The sequence below is a fragment of the Mus caroli genome, chromosome 3 (assembly GCF_900094665.2).
Source record: "Mus caroli chromosome 3, CAROLI_EIJ_v1.1, whole genome shotgun sequence".
Lineage (NCBI taxonomy): Eukaryota > Metazoa > Chordata > Mammalia > Rodentia > Muridae > Mus > Mus caroli.
In genome coordinates, this window is record NC_034572.1 from 115,448,524 (window position 1) to 115,465,276 (window position 16,753).

The 16,753-nt window shown below is 40.0% G+C and overlaps 1 protein-coding gene across 1 annotated transcript in view; it reads left to right on the forward strand.

Moving 5' to 3' along the window:
* Window positions 1-5,736: 5,736 nt before the first annotated feature.
* Window positions 5,737-16,753, forward strand: part of Arhgap29 (Rho GTPase activating protein 29) — a 67,488-nt gene continuing 56,471 nt past the window's right edge. Inside the window, exon 1 of the mRNA XM_021157541.2 lies at window positions 5,737-5,913. The gene's annotated coding sequence lies outside the window, so the exon portion shown is untranslated. The remainder of the gene's footprint in view (window positions 5,914-16,753) is intronic.

A 16,753-nucleotide genomic window follows, 5' to 3' on the forward strand; every position in this document is an offset into this window, starting at 1 on the left:
TTTTGTTTTGTTTTGTTTTGTTTTGTTTTGTTTTGTTTTGAGACAGGGCTTCTCTGTGAAGCTCTGGTTGTCCTGGAACTCATTATATAGTCCAGGATGGCCTCGAACTCAGAGATGTGCCTCCCTCTGCTTTCTAAGTGCTCTTTAAAAAAATATTGTTTTTCATTTTTATTTTATTACATATTTCCTCTCCCTCCTCTTCCTTTTCTCCCCCTCCCCTTCCTTCTCCTCCACCTCCTTCTCTCCTCCTCCTTCTTCTCTCTTGTTACCCTGCATGTCCTTTATATATCTATTATAGCTTCCAGTTTGTTTTGTCTAATTCTGATGTGTAAAGTTTTGTTTTTATCTTATTTTATTATATTATTCCATAGAAGCCTGTTTGTTTTCTAATGAGAGATGAAAAGAGGGTCAATCCAGATGGACTGGAGGTGGGGAGGAGCTGGTGGAAGGAGAGGGAGTGGGAAACTCTAATCTGGACAAAATATATGAGAAAAAAGTCTATTTTCAATAAAAAGAAAAAATAAGCGTTGTAATTTAAAAAATCATTTCCAACAAAGAAAAAAACCCTAAAATTAAGCAGACCCCCAAGTCCATACAACATAATGAACTTACATACAGTTAGAATTAAGTGCTAAGTCAGATGTCCAAGTTACTAGGAATCAACTTGCAGAACAAGTTTTATCTTTAAGCATGTCACTATAGCCTACACATGTACATGTTAAACTATGAATGATTCAGGTGGGTGCTCTGTGATTGTATAATAGACTTACAGAGATGTTAAAGCCAGATCCAGTCAGTCGGTATTGAAGGCACCCCGCTCTTGGTTGCAATCAACTTACTCCAGTTCCTAACCCGTGATCTCTGCAGAACGGGGGCTTTCTTATAAAGTAATTGGAGGTGGAACATATGCAGTCTCATGGCCTCTGAGTCAGAAAACTGTGACATTCTGTTGTGGAAAAACAGGTGCCGTTTGACTGTCTTCCAAAGGATTTGTGAATAGATATCCAGGGTAGGGGTAGTTTGCCTTCTGAGCTGGCTAACATTTAGTGGACTAGGTGAAAGGGAGACAATAGCTAGACAGTTTCACCTTTCTGCTTTAAGGAAGAAGGAAATCATTTCAGATTGTGGAGTTATTTATGGCTCTCTCAGATAGACTTGGCATGTGTTATTACACTGCTGACTCCAGCCAACATGAAAATATCACCTATCACAGCAATATGATTCTCTTAACTGACTAAAATTGATCCTTCCCAAAGGAAAACACTATTTTCTACAAAATATCTCACTGATTGGTTAATTCCGAGTCTTATTCCAGGATCCAGGGACACAGCAATGAACAGAGCAGGCAGAGACGCTTCTATCATGAAACAGAAGTTCCCAAACACACATCCTCGCATAATAGATGTGATGTATCAATTTTCCTCATCAGGCAGAAATTCTGTGTAATCTTTAAAAAAAATTATTTCATGTGCATTGGTGTTGCCTGCATGTGTATCTGTGCAAGTGTTGAACCCCTGGAACTGGAGTTACAGACAATTGTGAGCTGCCATGTGGGCGCTGGGAACTGAAACCCAGGCCCTCTGGATAAGAAGCCGGTGCTCCTGAGGAGCCAACTCCCCAGCCCCAGAGATCCTTTCTTTATGGAGGAATTAAGATGTATACTCAGTTGTAGAGTTCTCTCCTGGAGTGAACAAGGTCCTAAGTTTGAGTCCCAGCAACACAAAAGAAATTAAAAAAAAAAAAAATTAAGCATCTGTTATTTGCCTTAGTTTTTTTATTCCTAAAATTGACTAATAATTGTATAAGATTGTGACAACCGTAATTCACTAAATGGGAAGCAAAATTTATTTAGTGTCTAGCACAGCGCAAGGATGTTTGGTTAAAGGGATGACTGCAAAAGCTACAAAACTGCCTTTTTTTGTTTGTTTCTTTTGTTTTTATTTTTGTTTTGGGAGACAGGGTTTCTCTGTGTAGCTTTGGCCGTTCTGGAACTCACTCTGTAGATCAGGCTGGCCTCGAACTCAGAGATTTGCCTGCTTCTACATTCTGAGCGCTGGGATTAAAGACATGCACCACCACTCGGCCTTTTTTTGGTGGTGGTGGTTTTGTTTTTGTTCTGTTTTGTTTTGGTTGTTGTTGTTGTTAATTATTGCATTTAAGGCCACTGATTATATATATACATATACATATACATGTATATATATACACATCCCCCCTCCCCCGATGTAGCCTGTGTAAAGATTGGCCTTAACTCCTCATTGTCTGTCTCTGTCTCCCAAGCCCTAGGATTATAGCAGTACACCATTATAAATGGAATTAGGCTTAAGCAAGACCATAGATATTTATGTTACTGAAAGTTATACAAAAAGAGCTGGAGAGCTGGTTCAGAGGTTAAGAGCACTTTTTAATATACGAAGACCTAAGTTAGGTTTCCAGCACCCCTGTATAGCAGCTCATAATTTACTGCTCCAGCTTCCAGGGGAATCTGATCCCCCCCCACACACACACACACACATGCACACCCTCACACGGACACATACACATACAATTTAAATTTTTAAAAATCTCTAAGTTTTACAAGAATGTGTATAACAGAAAAATAATGCTATAATCTAATTATAATGCTAATACCTTAGTCTATTCTAAAGTGAGTATATCTGAATACTTTTAAAGGTTGTTTTTTTTTTTTTATCACTCTTAGTCCGTTTCCTCTCCCCATGATGGCGCAGCATCTGTGAATGTTTGCCATGTCTTTCACATTCATTTTCAGCACGTGAGCTGATTGATTCCTTCTCAGTTACAACCATCATGGAATCAAGATTAATAACCTGTTTGGTGAGTTTTGTCCACTTTGGAATCTGAAGCCTTTGTGTGCCCTGTGGCCTGTCAGGTTTTCTTCGTTCTTTCTAAATGCTCAAGTAGCGAGGCAGCAGCTGAATAGGGTGCCTGCTGGTTGGCTCACCCCTGCCTGCTTCCGTGATTTCTTCCTCTCTTCCGAGCATTTAAATCATGGTTGAGGGGAAACCGGAAGTGGAGTTAAGGTTCCTTAATATACCTGCCGTGCTTAGAGCAATGCCTGATGAATTATAAGTATTCAATAAATACTGGAGGAAAGAATAGAACCTCGATAGTCCTAGAAGAATTTTTATTTCTGCATCCTCTGATCATTCTTTCAACACTTCTCCAGAGACTACTTAGTGGGGCCCCACAGTGCATCTACTTAATACAAGCACTTTTAAATAAATGTGACCACAAACCAAAATGAAGAGCCCATGTTTTTAATCTCTCTCTTCCTCAATGCCAGGCTGACCTTGGTTTGTAATCCTACAGCCTCCACATCTCCAACCTCTCTAGTGCTGGGATGTCAGGAAAACATCACAGCAGTTAAGTAACTTGACTTTAAGGTGGAGGCAAGGAAGATTTCAGAGTGGAGTTGCTCTCCTTTATCACAAAAGAAACGAAGAGCAGGCCAGTGAGTAGAGTTATTCATATATACGCTGAAATTATAAATAGCAATATGAGGGTCAACTGTTTTTCTTAAAAATATGATATCCAGTTATTCCTCTGATTTTTGTCTGTTTGTTTGCTTGCTTGTTTGTTTATTCCTGGCCTTCAAAGCCATGATCATGTGTCACTTTAACTAGCAAACACTTATTTATATATTTTTACAGTATGAGTCAGGGCATCTTCTGGGACATTTTGGAGAATGTGTTTAAGATGCTTTTGAAAACATAGTCACCTTTACAAGACACCAGATTTCTTATGTTCACTTTTCTGTCAGTTAATAATTGGACTTTATGGCCAGGCTGTGGTGGCACATGCCTTTAATCCCAGCACTTGGGAGGCATAGGCAGGTGGAGTTCAAGGCCAGTCTGGTCTACAGAGTGAGTTACAGGACAACTAGAGCTACACAGAGAAACTCTGTCTGAAAGAAAAACAAGAAAAAGCAAAGAGACAAATATATCTATTATGTATTTAAAAAGAAGATTAAAGAGAAACATGAAATTGAGTTTATCGAAGTGCCCTTTTGTGCTCATTATTATCAACATGTCAGGGTCACTATTCTGGAGGCCGTGGGACCTGGGAGAATGGGGTGGATAAATGAGCTGGACTAAAGTCTCAGGCAACAGCCAACTTTATCCAGTGCATCAGACAGTTTATACTCTGAGGGTTAAGAGGAGATGCAGAGTAAAGCATACAATCACAAGGGCAAGCCGCATGTGGTAGACAAGACACATGTGGAAAAACATGTTTTTATAGAGGCATATAAACAATAGCCAGTTGCGATACATAATCTGAAGTGAACTCACTTCTATTCCATACACTTAGGAGGAGAAAGAAGGCCTAATTCAAGAACAGTTCTGTTAGTTTTTGTTGGTTGGTTTGGTTTTTGAAGATGGTGTTTCTCTATGTATCCCTGGTTGTCCTGGAATTCTTTACATAGAACAGGCTGGCCTTGAACTCACAGAGATCTGCCTGCCTCTCCCTCCTGAGTGCTGGGATTAAAGGAGTGTGCTACCACCACAGGATTCAACTCTTGTGTTTTTATAGAAACTGAGGTCACAGGACTCTCATCTTGGTTTCTTGGGAATTTTCTCAAAAGCATTCAATTCACCTTATATGACTCCATTCTTGGAGACTGTGTTCCTACAGACAGGAATTAGAGTCACCCGAATGATAAACCTCTTCGTGTACCTGTGGGACGTTATCTTGATTATGCAGCCTGCCCACTGTGGGTGGCCCTATTCCCTGGGCAAGGGATCATGGACTGTCTAAGAGTGGGGAAAGTGAGTTGAGGAGCCGCATCCATTCTCTGTCCTCTTCTGACTGTGACTGTAAGTGACAAGCTGTTTCAAGTTCCTGCTGCTTTGAGTTTTCTGAATTGTGAGCTAAAGTAAACTTTCCTTAAGTTGCTTTGATCAGGGTATTTTATCACAGCAACAGGAAAAGCAGAGAAGACACTTTCTGTAAGTTTACCTGTTTGTCAATATCCAGGGAGAATTACATCTCAGCATCAACAGCGGGAATGACATTCTTGGTACAGGTAAGTGTAAGTTAAATGAGCAACAGTCTCTACATTTCCCTCCCATATTTGATATATAACCTAACATCTAGCAATATGCTTTCTTGTTGCGTATCCCCATCAACCACGTTAATGGTCCTATTATCTGGAGCATTTGATGGTAAGAAGTATGTTGTATGATTAGAGGGATGTGTAGTTAATTAATACTTATCTAACACATCTATGCAGCCAGATACTGTGCATAATAGCTGATGCAATTAAGTAATTTCGTTTTCAGAAAATGACAGCTGAAGAAAGAGTAGGAAAGTTTCAAAGTGCGTCATAAATTTGAAGTGAGAAAGAATGGAGGAGCAAGAAAGCCAACCAAACAAGCTCAAGACTAAAACCCTGACGGGAAAGTATTCACAGTGCCCTCCTGAAAAATGGCCAATTAAACCTGGACTGAGGAGTGGATCCCATATGGAGCTAAGAAAGAGTGCCAATTCCCTTGGTCGGTCCGATTGGCAACCAGTACCCTGGGACTTTGGGACCTTGGTCAGGTCAAGGCCCCTCTAAGAGGAATTGAGCACGCCTTGCCCCACCCGCACCTGTTATGGACCCGCCCCTTCAGCGGTGACCCCGCCTCCTAAGGCGCAGGCCAATGGGCTGGGCTCCAGAGGGCGGGCGGAGGAGGGCGTGAAGCGTGAGGCGTGGGGTGCGAGGCAGGGGGCGGGGCGTCGCGTCCGCGGCTGGCGCGGTCGTGGCGGTAGCTGCAGGGGCGGTGGCGGCGGCGGATCCTCGACCCGGCGTCCTCAGGCCAGTCGTGGGGGATGGGGGCGGCGAGCTCCAGCCGACTGACGGGGTGGCGGCCCTGAGCGTTAGGCGTCCGGGACGCGGGATGGAGCCCCACGGTGAGTTGAGGGGTGGAGGCTCGGGCTCCCGCCGTGCCTCGGGGCTGGCAGGCGCTTTGGGGGGTCGGGGGTCCGGGAGGCGCGGTGGCGGTTGCGGGCAGGGCCGGGTGCTCCGGACTTGAAATTCCCTCCACCCGTGAGAGTCAGGAGGCGACCAAGGGCTCTGAGGGACGTTGCGGACCCCGGTGCCGGTGCGGGGATCGGCGCCGTCGGTCCGTCCGGCAGCGGCTCGCGGGGCTGACTGTCCTCCTCCAAGGTCTCGGCAGCGGGCGTCCTGAAGCCCCGGGCCCTTTCCCAGCCACCTCTCCCGCCTGCCTGAGGCACTTGGGCTCCGAGAGCTTCCCCATTGCTTTTTCTTCCTCCGGTCTTCACGTCTGGGTTTCCTGCCGGGATGGCGTTAGGAAGTTTGGTGGCGTTCTCACAAACTCCACTGTGACAGATGCAGAGGCTGGGGTACCGTGAGGAACTTTTTCCGGCCCCGTCCTCACTTTTTCCTCTGGCATTTCTCGACCTGTTTGGCAGACACCCCCCTTCCCTCTGTTGCCCTGCCCCCTTCCCAGGCGATTCTGTCACTTTTCCTCCTTGCATTCCTTGGGCTCTGGTCGCCCTTTTTCCAGCTGTGGCCCTAGGGTAAACCGTGCGCTTTGCCGACTAGGAATTGATAAACTGAGAGATTACAGTTACCACCAGGGGAGCCTGTCCCTGAAAGTTTTATTGCTGAAAATGCCCCAGGACTTTGTCTTTGATGGAAACCTTGTTTCCACAAAACCAAGTCGCCCAAGGCTCCTGGTCTTGGAGCCTTTTTTGACAGTACCCCGAGCTTATCTCACTTTTTTTTTTTAAACCACTCTACGTCTGTGGCGATCAAAGATTGGGTTTCACACAGTGTTCTTTGGGGTCTTTAACGTGTTCTGACACATAACATGTGTCTTAAGGGGAGGGGAAATGTTATGCATTTTTTTTCCAAAGTTCAAAGACCACAGTGGAGTTGGATTTGTTTACCTGTTTCTTTTCTCATTTGGGAATTCATGTTGCCGTCTCATTGGATTTGGGCAAAGGGTTACCTCTCTATGAAAAAGAGAATTCGGATTTAGATATGAAGGAATAGTTAAAAGAAATAAAACCCAACACAAGATTTAGGTCATTTTCTTCCGTGATTTCTTTAGGCAGTTTGCCAGAAGTGCCTACTTAGAAATGCTTCAAGTACTGTGCAAGTAAGGAGCCCTGACACTTAAGCCTCAATACCCATACAGAGCTTGTAGCTCTGGTCTCATGATTGGAGAAGCTTGAGAGTGAAGTCCAGTAAGCTAGGCCCAGATAGAAAATGTTTCAATCCCCAAATTAGCAGAAAGTGGAACTTTGGCTGAGAAGAGAAGAAAACACTGTTTGGCACAGATATATTGGCTGTTTCGTCCCATTTCTCTTGAAATAGAGCATAGATACCAGCATCTCTCCACTGTAAAGGCTGCTTTTACACAGAAAGCTTTGTGGAAGGTTTTTTTTTTTTTTTTTTCTTGTGACACTGAGAAAATATTCAGCATTCACTGAGAAAATTCAACGACATTCCATCATGCTAGATAGAGCCCTGTAGAACCTTTTCATTTATTGAGTAACAATAGACAATATGGAATAGAGCCCAAGGCATAAAGTTATGGACACATTGAAAGGAAGAAGTATGTTGAATGTCCTATGGGAAAGTAGAGGGATGGTTATTTTTAGTGGAGAGAATGAACAGATTTCTCAGAAGTATTTTCTGTGAGTTTGAAAACCCTGATATTTGAGTTTTCAGTAAATACAAAGTATTAGGACCCTCCTGGGCAGAATTGAAGGTTATCTCCACTACATACCAGGATGCCACCGATCCAGTTTTGCTTTAGAGCATTCGCACTGTTTCCTTTGCTTGAGTAGGTTGTAGGTTTGTTTTTTCAATTTCCCACTCACCTCCAGTGTGATCACAAGTCACAAATATTTGTGGATAAAGAAACAAGGCCAGTTAGCAGATCATTCTGTTATAATAAAGATTTCAGTGGAGTATTAAGATTTTATTGTTTCTGTTTATTACTGGGATGATACGGAAATGAGCCTGATCCGAGTAGACATTGGGTGCTGCTACCTCCTTAAGTAATAAATAGCCTTCTCTTAAGACATGTCAGTGTATCTTCTTGAGAAAGTTTTTAAATACCAGTCTCCCTTTTTGAGAGATAACGGACACTTAACATACTTTTGGAATGTTTATTTTATGTATATGTATGTGCCTGAGTGTGTGTTTGTGCAGGAGTCTGTGAAGGTTAAACAAGGTAACATATTGCCTGGAAGTGGAGTTACAGATGGTTGTGAGCCGCCATCTGGGACGCTGGGAACCAAACCCTGGTCCTCTTCAAGTGCAGTAAGTGCTCTTAACTGTTGAACCATCTCTTCAGACCACTTAAAAGTACTAGGAAAAGGATAAGCAGAGTTCCAGGAACTTTCAGGCACACCATTATATAGGGTTGTTTACAATTCACCTCTCAGGTTTTTGCTTAATGTGCTTGGTTCTGTGCATACCAGCTGGCTTCCAAAGGGAAAATGGGAAGCAGAGAATGAAAGGAAATATCGGAGTCAGACTGGTAGGGAGAATCATGAGATCCCCCAAAATACCTGGCATAATCCAAAACAATATAATTTTTAATATGGAAAATTTTCAAGCACATATGAAAATAGATCAAATAATATAAAAAATTCCTCCTTACCCAGCCTTAGCCTCCCAGTATATTGATTTATGACCATCCTTTTCTCCCAGTACCAGGGGTAGAACCTAGGACCTCAGACATACTGGGCACATGCTTTACTCCTGAGCAGTTCTGAGGTGTATCTTTGATTTTGCTGAATTGCTAAATTGCTGAATTTATTATCCTGCAACTGAACTATCTAGGATTGTAGGCATGTATTACAAAGCCTGACCAGTCTTCTATTTTTTTACCCCTCTTCATTCAATCCTTCATATTATTTTGACATAAACCATAGACATCATGTTATTTTATCCATAAATATTTAGCATATACTTTCAAAAAGAAAGATTATTAAATATAACGTCAACATTTTTCATAATTCAGTTTAGTGTTTAGTCAAATTATAGGTCATTTTTTAATAGCTTGAATCAAGGTGCAGATAAGGTTTATATACTGTAATTGATATATACACACTGACATGCATATATAATTAATTGATATATAATTTACATAAAATAGAATTTATGTTTCATATGTCAAAACTTTGAGTTTTGACAAATGATTTGTGCCCATGCTTCCATCATTCTAAAATGTATTTATGCTTACGCTAATCCTCAAGTTCTCAGACAACCAGTTACACTGCTTTTTGCCACTAAATTTCAGCTTTCCTGTCTCCAAAGTTTCATATAAATATAATTATGTTAATATAAGTAAATCGTTTTCCTGTATTTTTGACCCGGCTTTTTTGATTTGGTATGATGCTTTAATTGTTTTTAGCTTCCTTTTTATGTGCGAGTGCCTCACCTGAGTATGGGCTTGTGTAGCACGTGCAGGCCTGGTGCCTGTAAAGGCCAGAAGAGGGCGCCAGAGTCCCTGGAACTGGAGGGATGATAGTTGAAAGCTGCCGTGTGGGGGCTGTGAACCCAACCCCAGAGCCTTACAAGAGCAGCAAGTGCTCTGAACCAAGGCCCTGTCTCCCAGCCCCTAGCATAATGCTTTTAAGATTCATTGAAGAGTTCTTGCTATGTCTCGGGCACTTTTGTTAAGTGTAGGATTGCCCTTTAAGGCTGTGGCACACTCTTTTGACTTGTCTATTGAGGGATATTGCACTTTCTGAATACTTTGAAAATCCCTGTGAACAAGATTTGGGATGAATGCATGTTTTCATTTCTTTTGGGTCTATAAATGGGAAAATTTAACTAAGAAGCGGCCAGATTGTTTTCCTCTGATTTGTGTACCTTGTAGAGCTGTACTATATTGCAGTTACTGTTGATCTACATGCTGAATAACATGCAATACTTTGGTTTAGCTGAAATTTGAATTTCTTGTGGTTAGTATCTCAGTCTAGTTTTTTGGTTATCAGTCACTACTCCAAGTGTGTATTCCCACTGGGTGTCACCTTCTATAAAGTATTCCTTCATTAGTTATTGTGAGCTTACTTATTTTGTAAGAGTTCTTGATATAATTTAGATAAAGCTCTTTGTTACTCCTCCCTCCCCCCATTTTAGCTTGTACTTTCTATTTTAACAAGATCTTAGAAGAATAAAAGTTAATTTTCATCCAGTTTACCAAGGTGTTCTTTTCTGGTTCTTGCTTTTTGGGTATGTCTGAGAAATCATTGCCTGGGGTTTTTCCTATAGTTTCAAAAAGCATTTTGGAATTTTTGGGCACAGATGGTGAATATTTTAGGCTTGACAGCTATACTGACTCAACTGCTTAACACTGTTCCTGTGAAAAGAAATTATATATAATACATAAACATGGTTGTAATCCTAAGAATAACCTTCAACAAATAGGCATCTGCTTCTTTTCTCCTAAATTTGAGGAAGTAGTGTTTTAGATTCTATGTTTATTTTGTTGTTGTTTTTTTCTATGTAGGTTGCTATACTGTGGTTTAAGGTTGATACTCTTTTCATTGCATATGGGTATCCAGTACTTATCGAAAGAGCAGCTTTCCTTCTGTGGAAGCTCAGTTACTCCATATGTTTGGTTTTACTTTTGGAGTCTGTCCTGTTGGTATATGTATCACTATGCCAGGAATCACACTGTCTTGATTCTTGTACTTGAACAGTAGTAAATCTTGAGGTAAAACTGTCCTAAGTTCCCCAATTTCTTCTTAAAATTGTTTTTTTTTCATATATTTAGCATTTTAATATAAAGTTCAAGCTCAGGCTGAGTGTAATCCCAGCACTTGTGAGGCAGAGGCAGGTGGAGCTCTGTGAATCTGAAGCCAGCCTGGTCTACACAATGAGTTCCAGGACACCTAGAGATATTTAGTGAGACTCTGTCTCAAAAAAGGGGGAGGGGGTGGTTAAGCTTAGAAATTTCTGCTAAATAGATAGATAAATTTAAAAAAAGAGAGAAAGAAAGATTCACTGTGATTCTTTGAAACCATATAATTTGAGGTAGGAGAATTGTCATGAGTTCAAGGCCAGCGTGGGCTACATAGTGAATGCTAGATTCTCTAGTTTCATTTCTGTTGCTCTAATAACAACCTTGACCAAAAGCAATTTAGGAGAGGAAAGAGTTTATTTACATAAAATTCCAAGTTATGTCTAACATTGAGGGGAAATCAAGGCAGCTACTGAACACATCACGTCCATAGTCAAGAGCAGGAAAATGAATAGAGCCTTGCTTGTTTCTGCCTGCCACTTTCCTCTGGCTTTCTTCTGTCCTGGAGAGTACAGGCTTCCCTACCCAGGAAATGGTGCTGCCTCAAAGAGCAGGGTCTTCCCAGAACAATTAACTGTCAAGACAGCCTTTTATAGAGTCGTCTATAGACAAACCCTGATGAAACCTGATGAAGATTACTTGAAACTCTCTTCCCAGGTGATTTTAAGCCAATGCAACTTGATCTTTAAAACGGAACTAGTGATAGACTACAATAAGAAGGCTTTAAAAAAAAAGATTTTGAGTCTTAATTCAGAGTTATATTGTCATTTTAGCCAATTATTTGATTTCTTTGAAGTAGTGTTTTTGTTTTAAGATTTATTTTTTAAGTGATTCATATGTGTGTTGTTTACATACACACGTTTGATGCTTGCAAAGGCCATAGAACATCAGGTCTCCTGGAGGTGGAGTTAGAAGCAGTTGTTAAGCCACAGGATGTGGGTGCTAGGAACCAAACTCAGGTGTCTGCCAGAACGCTACACTGTTTCTTCACTGCAGAGCCCTGGTGTAGTGTTTGTGGTTTTTAGTTTAGGGCACAGTTTGATTAAGCTTATCCCTGAAATGTTTTGTTTTTTTGATGATATTGTGAATGGAATTGGTTTTTAAATTTTCATTATTCAACTATTGGCTTATAAAGTTGATTGAGTGTATCTATTAACTTATGTTCTGATCTTGTGCTATTAAATGTAGTAGCTAATAAATTCGTTATCTCTGAGTAAAGGGATTTACTTCTCTTTAAATATGAATGCACTTTTTAATACTTTAAACCTTCATTAACATTATTTTAACCATTAACTGTGAGGGTAACTGTAGAGTTTTTGTTTTGTTTTGTTTGGTTTGGTTTGGTTTGGTTTGGTTTGTTTTTATAGAATGCTTTTTATCAGGGTGAAGAAATTCTCTTCTATTTTAACTTTGCTGACCTTATCATGATCATGAATAGGCAAGGAATTTTGTTACATAATTTTTCTGAATCTTTTGAAATGGCCACAAGTTCTAGTGAGTGTTAAATTTAAATTCCAGGAACAAACTCTTTTTAACTATGATGTTGTTTTATTTTATGTGTAAATACTGCATTTAAGGAATTTGATCTATAATTTTATTGTAACATCGTTTGGTTTTAATATTGGGAACACTGCCTCAAAAGATTTGGAAAGATTCTTACTTCCTCTATTTTGTGTGTTTAGTACACACACACACATTTTCTGATTCAGTAAATTTTTCAGTTAAACCCACTAGATTTACAGGTTTTGTTCCAGGTAGTTTTTAAATTGTGAATTCAATTTTTTAACAATTTTAATACTACTTAGATTTTGTTTCTCTCATTGGGCTTCTTTGGAGTTGTCCATTTGAAGTGACTGTAAATGCTTTTGTAGTCCTTTAATAGCTGTGGGGTCTGTAGTGGAGTTCCTTCTGTGACTACGACGAGTAGTTTGTGTTTATTATTGTCTCCATCGCTTTATTTCTTGGTCAGTGTAGCTAGATATTTATCAGTTTAACTAATCTTTTCAAATAACTAGACTTTATCAATGTTTTCTACATTATTTTCTTCACTGATTTTGCTATTATAGGGTTTGTTTGTTTGTTTGTTTGTTTTCTAGGCAGGGTTTCTCTGTGTAGCCCAGGCTGTCCTAGAACTCACTCTGTAGACCAGGCTGGCCTTGAGCTCAGAGATTCACCTGCCTTTGCTTCCCAAGTGCTGGGATTAAAGGCGTGTGCCACCACGCCCAGCTCAGGCGAATTTTTGTTCTTATTATTTCCTTTGACTTACTTTGATTTTAATTTACTCTTTCTTTCCTAAGTTCTTAAAATGGAAGCTGGTATGACTGATTTTAGTCTCTTGAAAATAAAGCATCCCAAAAACTGTATATTTCTCTAGCCACAGTTTTTACCATGTAATCTCCATAGCATGTGGAAATTTGGCCTGTGGGTTAAAAACGTTTTGTAACAAATATTTGAGATGCCACAGATACCTTTATGCTGTAGATTTCATAGTTAATCTTATCTGGGTCAGAAAACTTACACTACGTTATTTCAGTTACTTAATGGGACTAATTGTATAATCCCATACATGGTCTACTTTAGTGATTGTTCCAGGTACATTTGAAAAGAATGTGTATTCTGCCATTTAGGAGTAGAATTTTCTGTAACAGTCTATCTTGTCAAATTTGTTAATATTGGTTTTTTTTTCCAGATCTTGATAGTCCTGATAGTTTTTTGGTTTTATTGTGTTGATACTGAATGAAGAGTGCTGAAATTTTAATTAACAATGCTATCAGGATTTGTCTCGTGTATCCTAGACTTTATTGTAGGTACATACTCTTAGGATTGTTACAGCTTTATGATGAAATTGCCTTTTATAATTATTTAATTATTTAATACAACATTTTATGTTTGGTAGAACTTCTTGTCTGGTGTCATAGAACCACTAATGCTTTCTTGTGGTTAATATTTAGATGTTGTATCTTTTTTTGTCATTTTTCTTTCAATATATATGTCTTTATAGTTCAGATCTGTTATTGTTGGCATTAGATCTTGCTATTTTACTTAATTTGAGAATCTAGCTCACCTCTCCCAGCTATTTTAGTTTGAATCCTCTAGGGTCTCATGCATGGGAGACAACTGTTTTGGTAGTAAGCTATACTTCTAGCCCACATCTTGCTTTTTCTGGGATATATAAAGTATATTTAATGTTACTGATTGCTGCTTTTTATTTGTCCCACTTGTTAGTGGTTTCTCTTTCTTATCTTTATTTTGGATTAATTTTGAAACTTCTGGTTTTGATAGCTATTAGCTTATTAGTTTCACTTCCAGAGATTTTTTTTACACATGGGAGTTTCATGAATGTTTTATTGGACAAACCATATATAATATGATGTAAAAGAAAAGAACAGTAGTTTTATTTAATTTGTAGAACCACAGTTGAATACATTGTGTCCTAAATTTCTCAGTGTCTTGTACACAGGGACCAATATACTATTATCAAACCTTAGTTTTTTTTTTTTCCCTGCAGAAACAAAAGTGGTGACTAGAGACCAATATATGTGCTTGCTTGCTTTCAGACAGTGGTCAGAAAACATATACACTATATTTCCCTCTGCACGTTCATTATAAGAAATCTTTGTGCCCAGTTCACTGCAAACTATAATCATTGTCTTGTATCTGATGCCCCGGTTTAATTCTCTCTCTCTCTCTCTCTCTCCCTCCCTCTCTTATTTATTTATTTACTTAGATATTTTCTTCATTTACATTTCAAATGCTATCTCAAAAGTCCCCTATACCATCCCCCCACCGCCCTGCTCCCCTACCCACCCACTCCTACTTCTTGGCCCTGGCTTTCCCCTGTACTGGGGCATTTAAAGTTTGATAGACCAAGGGGCCTCTCTTCCCAGTGATGGGCGACTAGGCCATCTACTTCCAGAGATTTTAATATACATTTTTTACTTATACCTTCAAGTAAACTTTACTTCATACATAATGACTCATTGTAAAATTTCATTTCCCTTATTTACATTACCATTTATGTCCATTTATGTTATTTCTTCTTCTTCTTCTTCTTCTTCTTCTTCTTCTTCTTCTTCTTCTTCTTCTTCTTCTTCTTCTTCTCCTTCTCCTCTTCTTCCTCCTCCTCCTCCTCCCCCTCCTCCTCCTCCTTCTCCCTCTCCTTCTTCTTCTTCTTTTTTTTGGTTTTTTGAGACAGGGTTTCTCTGTGTAGTCTTGGCTGTCCTGGAACTCACTTTGTAGACCAGGCTAGCCTCGAACTCAGAAATCCACCTGCCTCTGCCTCCCGAGTGCTGGGATTAAAGGTGTGTGCCACCATGCCCGGCTATTTCTTCATTTATTGTAAATGTTACAACACAATAAGTTTTAAGCATTAGTTTTTTAAAAATGTGCTTGTTGTGGCATTTCTATTAGGGTTGAATCAGATGGGCTACAGGGCATGGCCTTCCAGGATAACCCCTTGGGTGTTCAGTTTGTCATTCTCCAGGCATTACGAAAACCCAGATCTCCAACTCTCCTGAAATTCTTTGAATCCTTTCTGGAGTTTTGCCCTGAGTGTACATCTTCAGAGACAATTAAGGGATTCCCCATGCAGGCTCAAGAGTAACCTTTCCATATTTTCTTCACCCTGGCTATCCTACAAAGGTCTGTGCACCATGGAACTAGGATTTCTTTTTCTCCTCAGTTCAGCAAAAGGGTTTATTTTGTTTGTTTTTGTTTTTGGAGACAGGGTTTCTCTGTATAGCCTTGCTGTCCTGGAACTCACTCTGTAGACCAGGCTGGCCTGGAACTCAGAAACCCGCCTACCTCTGCCTCCTAAGCGCTAGGATTAAAGGCATGTGCCACCACTGCCTGGCTTCAGCAAGAGTTCTATATCTTGCCTAGCTTCTCTCTTCTTTTCCTCTGGTCTAGAAAGTGCCACTAGGCAAAAACTGGGATACTGTAGAGTTATTAGGAGATGGGTGGGTGGGGCTGGCACAGGCCTTTAACCCTAGTGCAAAAGCAGGCAGATTTCTCTGGGTTTGAAGCCAACCTGTTCTACCAATCAGTTCCAGGAACGCTAAGCCAACACAGAGAAACCGTATCATTAAAAGTGAATACATAAAATAAATAAAAATAAAAATAATTTAGGAGATAATAGAGTTTTATTTCATTGAAAGTTCAGATATTGTAGTTTATTTCATTGGCTTGAGATTCCATGTTTCAAATACTACTATCCTTTGCTTTGTGAAAGGGCAAATGAGTGGGCAAATCTGTTGTTATTTACTCCTCCACTTTATCTTTTAAGGATTTCTTTTCTATTGAAATAGTGCCTCGCTTGGCAAACCAGGCTGGTCTCCCATGGGTGTGCCTGCATGCACCACTACCCTCTTTTAAGATTTAAATCTAGACATTAAAAATATTTGTTCTCATGCAACTTTTTAAGAGATTTATTTATTTTGTTTATATGAATAACTGTCTTCAGACACATCAGAAGAAGGCATCAGATCCCATTACAGATGGTTGTGAGCCACCAAGTGGTTACTGGAAATTGAACTCAGGACCTCTAGAATAGCAGTCAGTGCTCTTAACCTCTGAGTCATCTCTCCAGCCCCTCATGCAACTTTTTTGTTTAAAAGAAAAAAATGTGTTGTCGCAATCCAGGTTTTGCTGATGGCATACTGAGATATAATTTGATGTATTTTGTCTTACAGCTTATGAAATATAAGTATAAAGTAGTTGAATCCAGAGTAAGGTGTCTTGACCTTTCGAGGCTGGCTAATTCCTAAGAGTGGGCTGTCTTCTGCATGAAGGCATTTAGCATGTCCATGGCCTTTACCCACTAGGTGTCAGTAGAACCCCTTCCTCAACTGTGACAACCAAAAATTAGCCAGATGTCAAATGCTTTTAGGACCATGTTCTGCTGTGAAAAATACAGGCTGCCTAAACCACACAGCCTGCTTCAGGGATATGAAAACATCTGC